A 16,095-nucleotide genomic window follows, 5' to 3' on the forward strand; every position below is an offset into this window, starting at 1 on the left:
AGGGGTTGTCTAGGCCAAACTCCTTGTTTTACTGATCAAGAAACTGAAGTTCAGTGAAGTGGATGTGAATGTAAGTGACTTGTCCAAAGTCATCAGGTAGGAAGGAAGTAAAACACAAGGGCGTCAATCAGAAATATGTGCCTTCATTCACCAGCGGTCATATTCCTGGACTCAGCATAAGATTCATAAAGTGCCTTTATAAAAAATTAATAATGATTTTGCATTTGGAAAAGTTATTCAGTTTTATAGATTTAGAATTGGAAAGACCGTAGAGTGCATCAAATCCACCCCAGGATTGCATTTGGAGAAACCGAGTCCCAGAGAGTTTAAATGATTTGCTCAAGATCACACATTTAATATGTGGCAGAATTGTGCACCCATGTCCTGATTCCAAACCCCCTGTTCTTCCCATTGTTTCATACTGCCATTATGATCAGTAAGCCCAATTCAGAGATAAGGAAACAGATTTTGAGAGACAGAGATGGACCATCAAATCACTCAGTGGCACATCCTGTCATCTCGACTCAAACCATCACTTCCACCCTATGTCCAGTAATCTGAACTGGATGCCTAGGTCCTTGTCTTGGGGAGGGGCCCTGTACCACCTCCTGGATTCCCTCTGCTTCCTGTCTTTCCATGACATGTGGTCTTACCCATGAGAATGTAGGCCCCTTCAAGGGGCACTCAATATAGCATTTTACAAAATAAATTTTGATCATACATTTGTGTGTGTATGTGTGTGTATTTATACAGATGTATGTGTACATAGGTGTATATTTGTGTGTATATGTATGTGTGTGTGTGTGTGTGTGTGTGTGTGTGTGTGTGTGTGTGTGTGTGTGTGTGTGTGTAAGTTTGTTGTTGCTGTTCAGTCACATCTGACTCTCTGGGACCCTGTGGACCATAGCATACCATTGCTGTCAATGGGTTTTCTCGGTAAAGGTAATAGAATGGTTTGCTGTTTCATTCTCCAGTGTATTAAGGCAAAGAGAGGTTAAATGACTTGCCTGGGGGTCATACAGCTAGTAAGTATCTGAGGCTAGATCTGAACTGATGTCTTCCAGACTCCAGGCCCAGCACTCAATACATTGGAACCATCTAGCTCTACATACACACACACACATACACACACACACACACACACACACACACACACACACACACACACACACACAACCTCTTAGATGCCCATGCCCAGTCCCATGCTCTTTCATATTATATACATATATTAAATATATTTAAATAATTAACTAAATGTATAACTATTGTATAATTATTAAATAAATTTATAATCTAAATATATATTTGTTAAATATTTCCCAATCACATGTAAAAAAATTTTTAACATTCACTTTTAAAAATTGTGAGTTCCAAATTCCTTCCTTCCCGTCCTGCCCCTCCCCGACTCATTGAGGAGGCAAACAATATGATATCGATTATGTAAGTGATGTCCTGCAAAACATTTCCATATTAGCCATCTTTCCATGCCCTTTCCAATGGATATTGCTACTGTGTGTTTTGGAAACATGATTTTGTGGCCAAAGTTAGTTGATAAACATTTATTAAGCACTTGTAGTGAGCTAGGTGATAAAGTGGATAAAGCACAGGGCCTGCAGTTGGGAAGACCAGAATTTAAATCCAACCTCAGACACTTACTAGCTGTGCTACCCCAGGCAAGTCACTTAACCTTGTTTGCCTCAGTTTCTTCATCTGCATAATGAGCTGGAGAAGGAAATGACAAACACTCCAATATCTTTGCCAAGAAAACCTCAAATGCAGTCACCTAGAGTCAGACACCACTGATTCAACCACCACAATAAAAGTGAGCCAGGCCCTCTTCTAAACACTCATGTTCTAAAGAAAGGCAAAAAGGAGTCCCTGCGCTCAAGGAGATTACATTCTAATAAAACAGAAACAGTGAAACTATTGTACTGCTAGATAAATACTGTGTAAATAGAATTAGCCTAGCTAACAAGCAATAATCCCATGATGCAAACAAATATACCTCTGGGCAACCACAGAGCTTCCTCTCCCTGCCCCCAAATGCTTGACAGTAAGTCTGCCCCTGCCATTAGCCCACCTAGTATAGCAGCCCGGAAACTTCAAGAAAGGAGCATGGAATGGCCCTCTGCTCTTGAACCACAGCTTTTACTGGAGAGAACACAATTAATTCTGATTTGGATGATGAGAAAATGCCCCCACTCTGATGACACTGGATTTAACGGAGCTGACCAGCATTTCTTTTTCATTAACCCACTTAAAAGAGAATAATAGGGTTCTAATGAGGATTAATGGGATCTAATAAGGTATAATTAGGGTAATTCATTTCCTTCATTTTATACATTTTAAGAAGGGGTCATTTGCATCCAGAAAAAGTGTTAATTATGTTGTAACCAGTCCTATGACTGTCTGACAAAAGCGGAGGTCCCTCCTCCTGCCAACAGGCCTTTACTACTTCCCACTGGGGGCTGCCAGGGGACTGAGTTAGAAGGACAGTTAATTCCCAAAGCCAGAGTCAGCTCCATTCTGCCCCCATTTTCCACGTGGACCCAAGCTCCCAAAGGCTGTTTGTTTTGTTTTGTTCTGGACACTTTCACTTTGTTTGCCATCCTCCTCACAAATTGGAGGTGGGTTGGGGAAGGAAGAAAAATCAATTTACTTCCCAGAACCACTTAAGCCATCACACATAAATGTGGATCTGCTTTATTGATGGCTACTATCTTTGATACAATTTTATTGTTGCAATGATTTTGTTTTTGATCAGATCATGCTTAGGTAAATCATTTTGGGGCATCTGTTCGGGCCTCCTTCTTTATCGCATTTCCCTTATTGATTACCACTGTTCTAAAAGCACGATGGGCTGACTATCTTACCACCTCCTTTTCCCAGCTGGGCCTTTCCCAGTGCCCAGCCACCAGAGCCTGCCCTTTTCAGGGTACTTTCCACCTACTCTGTGAATCACATGGGTACCTGGTTATTTGCATGCTATCTGAATCACTGTATTGGAAGCTCCTGGAAGGCAAAGACTGTTCCCCATCCCCCACCCCACCCCCCTTGCTATTGAAGTGCTTAGCTCTGTGCCTGGCACACAGGAGGAGCTTCATAAATGATTATGATATGTAAAAAGTTCAAGAGACATAATTTCTGGGTGGTGGATCATTTTATTCATAATGTCAGCATTTTTAATAAAAGGTCAGGGACACTCCGGAATGCCAGACTGTCATGGCAATGGGCTTGCATCTTATATGCCCTTGGGAGAGCAGTGTTCTTGAGGGTGGCCATCAACTCTGATTGGTTAATAATTAATGAAAGACTGAATATTACAATGAGGAGCTGAGAGCAACATCTGGTCAAAAAGAGACTGTTTCTATACTCAGACCAGCCCCAGCCTTGGGCAATCTGTTCAAAGAATTTATCCCCACCCAAACCTGAGTAGAAAACAATGGCTTTCCCACCTGGGTGGAGTCTGAACAAGGTTGTTAAGAAAGTTAATCCAATCTCTTTGTCACTGATGTCCTCCAGACACTGAGCTTTTTTTTTTTTTTGGCTTTTAGGCAATTGGGGTTAAGTGACTTGCCCAGGGTCACACAGCTAGTAAGTGTCAAGTGTTTAGTCTGAGGTCGGATTTGAACTCAGGTCCTCCTGACTTCAGGGCCGGTGCTCTATCCACTGCGCCACCTAGCTGCCCCTAGACACTGAACTTTTGAGGACTTTAGAAAAAGGGGGGAACTCTGTACCTCCCCAAATAATTGGTTATTGATAATCATTTCTGTCAATTGTCTCATGCTTGATTGAGATAACACTGTCTTCAGTGACTTGGATGAAGAAATAGAAGGCAGTCTTCTCAAACTAGTGGCAAAATGAAGATAAGCAGGATGGCTCATAGGTGATGGATGGATGAGGCAGCAGCCGAGGAGTTCTGGACAGGTAGGCCACAACAATGGGCTGAAGGAACCAAATGAGCTGAAAATTAGGCAGGGTAAATAGAAGGTTCTAAGTTCGGGTTAAAAAAACTCAGGAAAGAGTGAAAGAGGTTTGGGTGAATAACAGTTCTCATTTAAAAAAAAAGCAGGGATGTTGGTGGACTGAGGTTCCATATACATATCTATGAGTGATACCAAAGCCTGATAAATAATGCTATCCTAGGATCTTCCAGCACCCTTACCACCCTCGCATCCTCATATTTTACCAAGAAAATGGAGATTAGCCATAATAAGCCCTCTATTCTCCCCCATCTCTTCATTTGCTTCAGTCTCTGGCTCTGTGAGTGCCTTGCATACCATCCTTCCCATCTCCTCTGGTAGTAGGAAAGAAATGACCAGGAAAGCAGGTGTCCGCGCAGCTCACGCCTGTTGGCACTTATGCTCTCTCCTGGCTCTTTTTCTACAAGCACATGCAGGCATTTAGTAGATACTCCTCCATGATGCTGGTCCCTCATGGCCCACATCCAATCAGCCGATAAAACTTCCCAAGTCTATGTCCACATCTTTTTCATCTGTCCCCCTCTTTTCTGATCACATGGCCCTTAATCTAGTTGAGGCCATCAGCGTGTCTCACCAGTTCTTGAAATAGCCTACTTGGACTTCTGGTTTGGGGGCTCTTTGTTGTTGCTGTTTAGTCATTTTTCAGTCTTACCTGACTCTTTGTGATCCCATTTAGAGCTTTCTTGGCAGAGATACTGGAATAGTTTGTCATTTCCTTCCCCAGCTCATTTTACAGATAAGGAAACTAAGGCAAACAGGGTTAAGTGATTTGCCTAAGGTCACATAGCTTGTAAGTCCCTGAGGCCAGATTTGAACTCAGGACGATGAGTCTTTCTGATTCCAGACCTGGTACTCTATCCACTTTGCCACCTAGCTGCTCTCTACACAAGTGCCAAAGTATTCATCCTAAAGTGGTTTTGATTACGCCATTCTCCTGCTCAAGAAACTTTGGTGGCTCTCTGTTGCCTCAGAATGAAACACAAACACATCAAGCTGACATTTAAAATCTTTCCTAGCTCAAGACTACTGTTTGGGGCTTATTTCACATTCCTCCCCGTCAAGAGGAAGAGGAAGCCTACACAGGCGCATTTTCTGGACTCTGAGGAGATTGCTCTGCTAGCTTCTCTCTCCTTTCTTCTGTCACGAGTTTCCTGGAAAAGGAGCCAAACTGCATCTCATCTTCTTGATGGTTCCAACACAAAGGTGGGGTTTCTGAAGCAACCAAATCATCCTCAGTTCCTAGGAAATCCCCTGAAAATCCTCCAGCAGGTTATTGATGGGCAGTCCCCAAACCATCCAGAAGAAGATGAAAGCAAAGTCCCAAGCAAAGGTTTGCCTTCCTGTAACCTCATCTGATTGACCAGGAAACTCCCTGGGCCACTTCCAGTACCCCTAAACATCTGACTGGTCCTTATAGCTCTAGCTCCTTGCAGTGGCTATGGCAAGAATTTGGGACAAAATCTATTTTTCTTCTAAAAACACAAGATGTCCTAGTCAATAAGACACACTCATCCCTCTTCCCATCCTGATGCTCATCCCGTTGGCCAGCAGGTGACTCAGAGGGGTTTGGCATGCACATACTTCTGGCCTTCATGGCTTTAGCTTGCTCAGTCCCAAAACCAACAAAGCAAACCTATATGAGGACAGTGGGAAAACGTATCGTGAAAACAATGTTTGGCTTGGAGTATGGAATGGCCTCCCTTCAAATCTTCTCCTTTGACACTCTGTTACCACAGGCAAGTCACTTCTTGGAGCCTCAGTTTCCTCATCTGAAATGGTGCTAATGTCCATAGTAAATAACTAGAGGCAGCAACATGAGATGAATGCAGTGTCAGGAAGATCTGGATTCAAATCTTGCTTCTGTCATATAAAAGCTTTAGGCCCATGGGCTAGCCACTCAACACTGGAGCACTTCTAACTAGCTCTCTAGGATGGTCTAGCTGTCATCACTGTGCATGAGGGGGAAGAATTTCTAGACCAGAAGTTCCTTACACTGATAAAATCAGGCCTACACATACAAAAAGAAAAACAAACAAACAAAAATGAAAAGAAAGTTCTCATCTCCATCTCCAGGCTTCCTTCCAGTCCAAGCTAAAACCCTACCTTCTAGAAGCTGCCTTCCCTGATCCCTTTTCATACTGGTGCGTCCTTCTCTGTCTTGCTTATCTCCCACTTGTATGTATCTTGTTTGTATCTAGTTGTTTACACATTGTTTCCCTCATTAGACTTTGAGCTCCTTGAGAACTGTCTTTTACCTCTCTTTGTATTGCCAGCACTTAACTCAATGCCTGACACACAGTAGGTGTTTAAGTAAAGTGCATTGACTGACTGATTCATACAACCAAATGAATTAATTGCAAGCAAGGTGTTTTGCAAATTTTGAAGTGCTATATCAATGTTACTCATTATTGTTGCTATTAATAATTAATAATAATACTTTAACTGTATTCCCAGCTGTTAGCACATCACCTGGAACACTCTAGATATTTAAGAAATTCATGTTGATGGATTGATTGCCACCCTTAACAAATGACAGGAAGAGACTCTACTTTTATTTTACCTCCCATCTGTATTTTTTGACTGTGATCTTTGCCTGGTAGATGGGCTTGCTTGATGTGATTCTTTTGCAAATAGGACCTCAGGTCCAGTCATTCGTCTGGCCTGTCAGTGAACTCAGGTAGACTGATTGGTTTCATACTGCTCCAGTGCCAGGGAGTCTAAACTCCAGGCCAATGCCTGCTTGTACAACCTGTGATCCGACTCACAAGAGGCTAATCATAGGAAGGTCCTTACAAAATCATTCACTATCATTACTGAAAACAGCTCAATGCCTGTGGCCTGATGGTAGCCCAGACACGTTGGTTTTGGAAATCAGAATCATAATAGAACCCCCAAACTAGAAGGGACCTTGGATGCAATTGAGTACAATTTGTACCTGAAAATTGAATATCCCCCCACCAAGAACAGAGGTCCTGCTGGGCCTCAAAGGTGACACAAGTTTGGGATCACTAATTGTCGGGAGATTTGTTGGTTTGCTCATTTCTTCTTGGCATCATGTCCAAATGTACCTCTCTGTGCCTTCTGGTCATTGTTCTACATTCTACACTCTGGAGATTCTGGAGCCCAACAGAACAAGCCCAACCCCTCTTGGCTGCTTTCAGTATAGACAGATTATTATATTCAAGTAACAAACAAAAAAGTGTAAAGCTCAAAACTGGGCAAAACAATTTAGGTCAAGAGACAGTGACATACAGTGGAAAGAACCTTGACTCAGGAGTCAGGACCTGGGTTTGAATCAAGTCCTGGTATTGGTCACTGTCTGTGTGCTGTTGAGCAAGTCAATTCACTGTTTTAGGCCTCAGTTTCCACATCTGTAGAAGAAAGGTGTTGGGCTTAATGACCTCTAAGATCTCTTCCAGGTCTAAATCAATGGTCTAATTATACTATAAGCCTCAGTCACTTCACCTCTCTGGCTCTCAGTTAATTCATCTGTAAAATGGGGAGAGTTCAAGTAGTCTTACTGGTCTCTAAGATCCTTTTCAGCTCTTAAACTGTTACCATGTCTTCCCATGATCCTGGGACATCATGTCTCTGGGCCTTGGTTCTCTCATCTTTAAAAAGTGGGGTGGCATTGGGGGAGAATCTATAGCTCCTAAGGTTCCTTTCAGCTCCAAATCTAAGATCTCACAAAATCAGAAGAGAATGAATAAGACACTAGCCTTCTTCTCTCTTAAAACAAAAGTCTTTTTCTGGTTTAGACTTTATAGAAGATAGACCAAATATAACAGAAGAGGAAAATCCCACCTTCGAGCTCCTGGCTACTCTAGAAATATGCCAGTGTCTCCCTCTGGGGATACTGTTATCTTCGAGAAGTGTTCAGAGAACACAGAAGTAAGCCATGAGTCTTTTCCAGCTTACTTAGCTAACTGGATTCTGATCTGAGGTCCCAGAGGACCTGAGCTGAACTGATAGTGACCAAACACTAGGGATGGCCAAAGGAAGTCTTTGATGATGGCAGCTTTTATTTAGGCCTGATGGATCCTGTTACGTGGCATGTGGCAGAACTTCCCTTAAAGTGGTATATCAAAGGGTATAGGTTGGAAAATTAATATTAGCCTGGCTTCTCAGTGGATTTGTTTCAGATAAGCATCTGGCTTCTGTTCAAGACATGAGAAGTTGAGATAATAATCATTGGTGTTAATCTTTTTTTTCCCCCAATAACTCCAACACTGTTATTATAAAGGATTCATTCAATGTGTGTTTTTAACTCATCTCCATAAAATAGAAAAAGTGAATGATATGGGTCCCCTCCTGCACCCCAGATTTTCCAATACACAGAAAAGTTCAGTATTGGATGTTCCATCCTAAGGCATAGAATAAAATAATGCTGTGGCCCCATTTTGGCCTAAAGGATTCCTTTGACAATGTTCTTGTGGGAGAGAAGGTGCCAATCCCCCCCTTTGCTTCTCTTTGGAAGCAGAGGACTTGGGCATCATTTGTATGGTACCCCACTTGTCTTCATCACCTTATTTGATTACCCCTCTATCTTCCCTTCCATTTTATGTTTGCCCACTCACCTCTGTGTTTGTGTATATATTTTTCGTTTTCTGAGATTCTTCTAACATCAGTGTTCTTTACCTAGGATATAGGGTCATAGCACTTTGATCTAGAAAGGCAGGGTAGCGATGGACTGTGGAGGGCCTAAAGAATTTTTATCTTTTTTTTTTTGGGGGGGAGGAATAGGGAGCCAAAGATTATAGCTGCTGGTTGTCATGGTCAGATCTCTGCAGAAGGTACGAATGATGAATTGGGAGCACAGGGAGAGAGTGGAGGCAGAAAGACCTGTAAAGAACCTACTGAAATAGTTTCTACAGGTGATTACAAGGACCTATACTGCTTGGTTGGTTTTCAGAATAGAAAGGAAGTAATGAACAGGGTATAACTGACAGGCCTTTGAGACTACTTAGATGTGTCAAATAAAAAGAAGGGGGAACCACAGGTGATACCAAGGTAGTTCTAGCTGAGGCATGAATTCCTCACATCCCCAAACTACCCTTGTCCTGCTTGCCCTCAGCCCTGGCATCAAGAGCCAATAGAGATGAATGCTATTATGTCTGCTGAGGGCTTCCACTGCTTGGTGCTGTAAAGAAAAGAGCAGGATGTGTTTGCAGGAGTGCCATTTCATACTTTAAAGCACCTTGTCTTCATAATATTCCCAGGATATCTACACTCAAAAAAATCTATTCCTGTCTTGGCTTACCATTAAGGAAGTTGTGCCTGCTCATGGAAGCAGGTGGTAGGAGGACAAGTCTCTGATTCAGCTTTCCTTAATTTTACAAGGGCTAATGATCACAGTTCAGAAAAGGGTTTAAGTGGTAACATCTCACTTTGCCAGTTCTTCATGGAGTCCATCAGGATGAGATATCCCAGAATGTGCCATTCTGCTAAGACTTCAAAGCAGGAGATTCAACTTACCCTCATGGGAATGGAGGACTTTGCTTTGGGCAATTTTGTATCAAAACAAAAGATTCAGTATGGACATAGGCCTGCCTGTGACACTTCCTTGAACGTGTGAAGTTCAAAACATGCCCTGATAGATGGGATAGTCAGGGGTAGTCAGTTTCACCAGAACAAAACATGGCCAGGAATGGCTCTCAGTCATTGGAGCATAGCCAATTTTCTACTCAGGAAGAGACAAAGATGAAAATATGTGGGACACAGTGGAATTAGACAGAATGGAAAGTGGTATAATGGTGATACTCCAAGACTGGTCATCTCTCATTCAACGTCAACTTGGAAAGAAGTGTCCAGTAGCGTCCTAGGCATCTTTCCTTTTTTTACTTTGTTTTTAGCACATTTATCAGTGATTTAAATGTGGCACTATATGATGTATTCATCAAACTTGTAGAGGAAAAAAATGGATAGGAGGAAAAGCTAACCTACTTAATAGTGATCAGCTAACACATTGAATGGTGAATCCCAACAACTATGAAAAGAACAGAGCAGAGGCTGACCCCTAGGCTAGAGCATTTGGCCAAATCAGCTGAGATAACATGTAATGAGGGCGTATGTGAAGTCTTTCACTCCCTTTCAAAGCAACAGTATTGCAAATACCTGATGAAAGAGCCGCTGATCTTCACCTGAAAAAAAAAGAAAGAAGAAAAGAGAAGGTCTTACATTTTTAAAGACTTTTCGTCTTCAGTCTGGGTTGGCCGGTGTGATATGGGAGCCAACAAAATCCCTGAGCAAAACACTAACATGCCCTTGGTCTGTAGACCTACTTAGTTGCCTTAGCCATGTGGGTCCCATACAAATGTATGCTTCACTACCCTGGTGATTTAAGTTTGTACTTCACTTTCTTTTCCAAGGAGTGTGTATTTTTCCCATACTGTACCCCAAATTGGGGAGCTATACTTTATAATTAACTTTGTTTCTATGGCTTTTAAATGCATATCTTTTCTAAAGAACTATAATTACTGGCTGATTGTCCAAGGGAAAGATAGTGGCAGGGGCTTGGAACCTATTTGTTAGGAGTTCCTAGAACCTTATGGAGCAGTCACTCCTCCATAGGCTGAACCTTGAACTTCAAGTGCAGGTTAGAAAAATAAGTGCCAGGTAGGTGGACTACTAAAAGATCTTAGTGGCCTGGATTCACTACGGCCAATATTCTGTTTTATAAGGTGATGGGGCAGGTCAGCTTGAGTGTAGTGGGACTATTAGATGAGTTAGGCATTTGGTTTGAACTCACAAGGCCCTCCACATCTGTCACAAAACAATCCTTCTAGCCATATTTGACTTTTCTGTCCTTCACATATCCTATGATCCAGCTAAATTAGGTCCCTACACTCCTAGGGATGGGTTTTGCTCCTCTAGAAAGTTTTGGTAATATTCTCTTCTTGCCTCTCAAATCATCTTATATGTACTTATCTCTACACATGTTGGTGTCTCCCACACACTACCCTGCCCAAGAAGAATGTAAGCTCCTTGAAGGAAGGGATTGTTCCCTTTTGCTCTTTGTATGCCTGTTACCAATAAAGGCAATGTGGCATAAATTAAAGAATGCTAGATTTAGAGATATGAAGAAGTGGGTTCCAACCTTACTTCTGACTCTCCTGCCTTTGTGAGACCCTGGACCAGGTCTCCAACCTCTCTGTCCCTCAGACAGCCCCATAGGATTTATCTACTGTCATTGACAAGTTGAGATTTGTGTTGATGGAGAAAGTTCCCAAACCAGAAGTCCCCCATGCTGATGTCTTTGCATATTCACATACACTGATTGACTCTCATTTTGCCTTACATACAACAGGCATTCAATAAATGTTTGTGGAATGGATAAATTACCATCAAAAGATATCCCAAAGGGGATGAGAAAGCAATATCTCATCAGCAATATATGCTCTCAGACTTCATCACAATAAAAAAAATGGACCTTCAACTTCTCCAAAGGAATAAGAAGCCTCCTTACTGCCATACTGTGATGTATATTTTAATTTAAAAAATAATTATCTGAGAAGTGGTTAGAAAACTAATTTGCATCTAGGAGTACCTGGATTCAAGTCCCATTTCTGACACACATTGGCTGTGTGACCTCGGATAAGTCACTGAATTGCTTAGTGTTCCAAGTGGCTCTCTGAAACTCTGAGTTTCACAACAGATATGGATCTGCATTGGTAGAGGGAGTCTCCTTACCTGAACTCCCGAAGAAAATGCAAGGCCAGTCTAAAATGAAATCAAGTCAAATCAAACCTCATCTAGGCTTCTAAATCATTAGCTACTTATCACTCAAATGAGCATCTTTGTCAGTCTACAAGTTCAGTTAGGTTATTTTCAGATCACTCTACTTGTTCTTAAGCAAGACTAAAGATTTTGTACTCTCTCTGTGTTCATGCATGGATTCATATGCATGTTCATGTATGCACATGTGTGTATGTGTTAATGCATAGATAGAGCACCGGACCTGTTATCAGGAAGTCCTGAGTTCAAATCCAGTCTCTCAGATCCTTGCTATCTGTGTGACCCTGGACAACTCACTTAACTTTAGTCTTCCTCAGTTTCCTCATCTGTAAAATGGGGACAATAATGGCACCTAGCTCGCAGAGGTGTTGTAAGAATGAAGTGAGATAATATATATATGCACATATACATATATATGTGCATATATATATATATATATGTATGTATGTATATACACATCCGTAACACTTTGTAAACCATAAAGCACTATAAAGATACCTATTATTATTGTTATTATTTTGTTTGTGTGTGTACATGATGCTTAACAGTTCTGTTCTCTTCCACCCCAGCCCCACAATCAGCATTGCCCAACTCAGGGGATAAGGTGACTGCTCTTGCTGACCAAGGTCATTATCTTGGTCAGTATCAGCATCTTTCCCATACTTCCCTGCCTCTGAGATCAGAACACATGGCCCTGATGTTTTCTACCATTCTCTTGATTGTGTTTCCTGTTCTCGTGACAGATGATGTCTGCTCTCTGAAGGCCACCTTGGCTGGTACAAAGGAGCTCCAGGCTAATCATTGTTGGTGGACTCTTTGACCATAGTGATCTGTGACACAAAGCTCACCACCACACCTCTCTTCATTCTGCACAACTCTTTCCTTGTGCAGTGACAGCGATGGTGGCCGCAGAATGGGAAAGGAGGCCAAGAGGGCCTGGCAGCACACACTTTGTAGGCCACCTATAAATGTTCATTTAACTAGTTGGAACTCAAAATGTGAGATCCTTGTCCTACAACCAATGGTTTGACCTACTCTTGGAGCCACTGAATTATATCAATGTTGACGTTCTTGCTATAAATAAAAGTAGAAGACATACAGCTAAATGAAAAAATGGCTTGTAGGCTCTTCTTGACTCAGCAGAAGGAGTCAGGAGAGTTGGTTTTATTTGGGCTTCAAAGGTGACAAGAAGCATCATTTCATGGCACATTTAATAATCTCATCTCGCGGTGGTTTTAATGAGTAGATGCATAAAGGCTACTGTGAAGATAATTGAGACTACGATGAAGAAGATGAGGAGTTAGAAAAATTCTTGTAAAACCTTGGTAAAAACCTTTAACTTAAGTAATTGTTGTTGTTGTTCAGTTGTTTTTCAGTCATGCCAGACTCTTCATGACTCCATTTGGGGATTTCTTGGCAAAGATACTGGAGCAGTTTACCATTTCCTTCCCTAACTCATTTTACAAATGAGGAAATTGAGGCCAGCAGGATTAACTGACTTGCCCAGGGTCACACAGTTAGTAAGTGTCTGAGGCCAGATTTGAAGTCTGGAAGATGAGTCTTCCTGACTCTAGGTCTGGCATTCTATCATCTGTACTACCCAGCTACCCAAATTAAATAATACACATTACACATAAAGGTAATGTGGTACAGTGGCTAGTGAGCCAGTCTCACTGTCAGGAAGACTTGGATTCAAGTCTCACCCCTGACACATACTCACTGTGAAACCTTGGGCAAGTGACTGAACCTCTCAGCTCTTTAACCAACTCTATACGACTGTTATGAGGCATAGGAGGGACTCACCTACATTGGCAGAGAAAGTTTCCTCTCTTGGGAATTCCCTATACAAATGAAATCTTGGGTTCTGTACTTAACCTAAACTTTTTTTTTCACAAGTGGGCACATAAAAGAGCAGGTTCTCTCTCCCTACCAACTCTGTTCCTCCCAAGAACCTTCTCAGAATCATGATTCTTATCATCCCACTCGGCTCCCCCACCCACTTTCAGGAACCTCCTCTTTATATCAAGCTATTGAAAACTGCTTAGACTTCATACTGGAGTAAAGAAAAAAACTGTCACTTACTTAAATTAGAAAGTCTTGTGATATCAGGAAACTACAACAGCAGGGACTGTCAACACCTGTACCCTAAGTGAAACCACCACCATCAAGAGGGAAGGTTGTGCATCCAGCCCAGTCCTGGCCCTGAAGCCTGCTCTGGGCTCCTTAACTTAGCACTGGTGCTGAGATTAATCTAAAGAACCCAGACACACTAGGCTAATGACTTGCCCATCACCATGGAAACACTGTTTTTTGATGTCTGGGCTATTGGCACTGCTCAAGGTGAAAGTCACTGAGAGACCAAGAATCAGACACTTTGTTCCCAGGGAAGCTGTTTCCAAGGTCTAAAAGCCCTTGGCTAAATCAGGAATGGGAACCCAATCCATGACAGGAGAGCAACGGCTGCCATTCTAGCTTTCTGCTTTGCCCTAGATATTGAAAAGCTCCAAGAAGGTACTTCCCTTTGAGGTCCCAGAGGCTCTTTAAGTCTTTACCCGCATCCACAGATGGAATCTTTTTGGCATAGAAAGACAATGTTCTCTTGGGGCTACCCAAAGGTAACTGTGCCTGGAATAGCAAGTGGGAGCCAAGGGTCAAGAATGACCATGCTCCAGCAAAATGGACAGGCTCATGGAGAGCCCTGGTCATGGTAGCTGTTCCTTTCTATCCTCTACACTTCTATCTTTCCCAGCTCTCTTTTCAAAGCTCCTACCACTACAGTAAGGACTATACATATACATGTATCATGCTGGTGCTAAGTTATCAGCTGGCATGGACCTCATACTTGAATATTCAATGACTTTACCATGGAGGAGGGGCAAGAGGAAAGGAGGTGAAGAATGTGTTGAAAAACATAGGTCAAGATCAAGAAATCAAAGTTGCCAAGAACTTGTAAACTGCGAAGGAGTCTCACACTTACCCTCCCCCTCCTCGGCTGCCCCAGTGGCCCAGGTGGACTCAGGAGAAAGCAGATGCGGAGGGGTCCCTTACCTTCCAACCCTGCACCAATGCAGAGACTATGGATTCCTTCCCAAAGGGGAGGAAATGGGAGTGTAGCTGGAAAGGTAAAAGACCTTATAACTTCCCCTGTCATCATCCTGGAACCCTAGGCACTGCTGAGTGACCCGCCAAGTGAACCTTTATTTCCCCTGGGCCCTTCCATCTACCTTGCTGCTGAAACCTCTTGTGTGTGTTGTCTCCCTCCATGGCCTATGAGTTCACTGAGAGTAGGGACTGATTCAATTTTCTATTTGTCTCTCCAGTCTTAGAGCATTGTAAATACTCAATAGATGGTTTTTTCATTCATTTATTCATTCAACAAGATCACTTTCTTTAAGAAGGGATTGGGGAGAAAGGCACTGGACATATTGAGCCCCAAATAGCATAAAAATTAAGTTATCTTAACATACAGGAAATGTTTGGTTGTTAGCATGTGAGTCATTTTTGAATCACCTATGTATAGTCTGACCATTAACTTGTTGAAAATACTAAAGTCAACACCAAATCCAAAGAAAGATTGGGGATGAGAAGAAAGGATGTGCGATTAAAACAGTTCCATTTATGATTCCTGATCAGGAGATGCTAGCCATCTTCTCAGAAGAGGTGATAACAAGCACCTCTCTGTGTCTCAGCATCTTTCATTATTTATGTAGCAAAAAGAAGTCATGTCCCTGTGAGCATTGTTTGGCTTATCTGGGCTTTTCCCCAGATGGTAGACAGCCAGGCCATCCCTGGGCCTTTATTCAAAGTCTTTCTACAGAGCTGATGTTCCATTGTGATGGCTCTCAGGAATCCACGGTGAAAGCCATACGATAGCTCAAGGCTTTGGCAAGAAGCGCTCAAAGTCATAGAATCTAGGCCATCAGTTTTTCCGGGTTCTCCATCAACCACTGGAGCTTTCTTTCTCTTAGTATAAGGAAGCATTTTTTAAAATTAAATCTTCAGCTCACACTTGAATGAGTAAGTGCCATAAATGAGTCTCTTTTTTTTCCATCACAAAATCCGGGGAGAAAGGGTAGGAAGTGGTAAAAAGGAAATACGGTATTATAGAGCGTGATCACAGGTACATCTTATGAGGAGCTGTTAGTCAACAGCAGCAAGGTCTGCTGTCTTCCCCAGGCATGTACCTAGGATGCCAGAGTCTCCCAAGAACCGTCAAACCTGGTGACCACCACCCACTTTTAATGATGCAGGTGAAAACAAATGATGCCACCAAAAGGAAGTTGGAAGACATGAAAAAGGACCACGATGTTGGTGGGGAGGTAGGTAGGGGAGAACAAACTATAAACCAGGGGCACAAGTAGCATTTTATCACCAGATG

The sequence above is a fragment of the Phascolarctos cinereus genome, unplaced genomic scaffold, assembly GCF_003287225.1.
Source record: "Phascolarctos cinereus isolate Bilbo 61053 unplaced genomic scaffold, phaCin_HiC Scaffold_7;HRSCAF=346, whole genome shotgun sequence".
Taxonomy (NCBI): Eukaryota; Metazoa; Chordata; class Mammalia; order Diprotodontia; family Phascolarctidae; genus Phascolarctos; species Phascolarctos cinereus.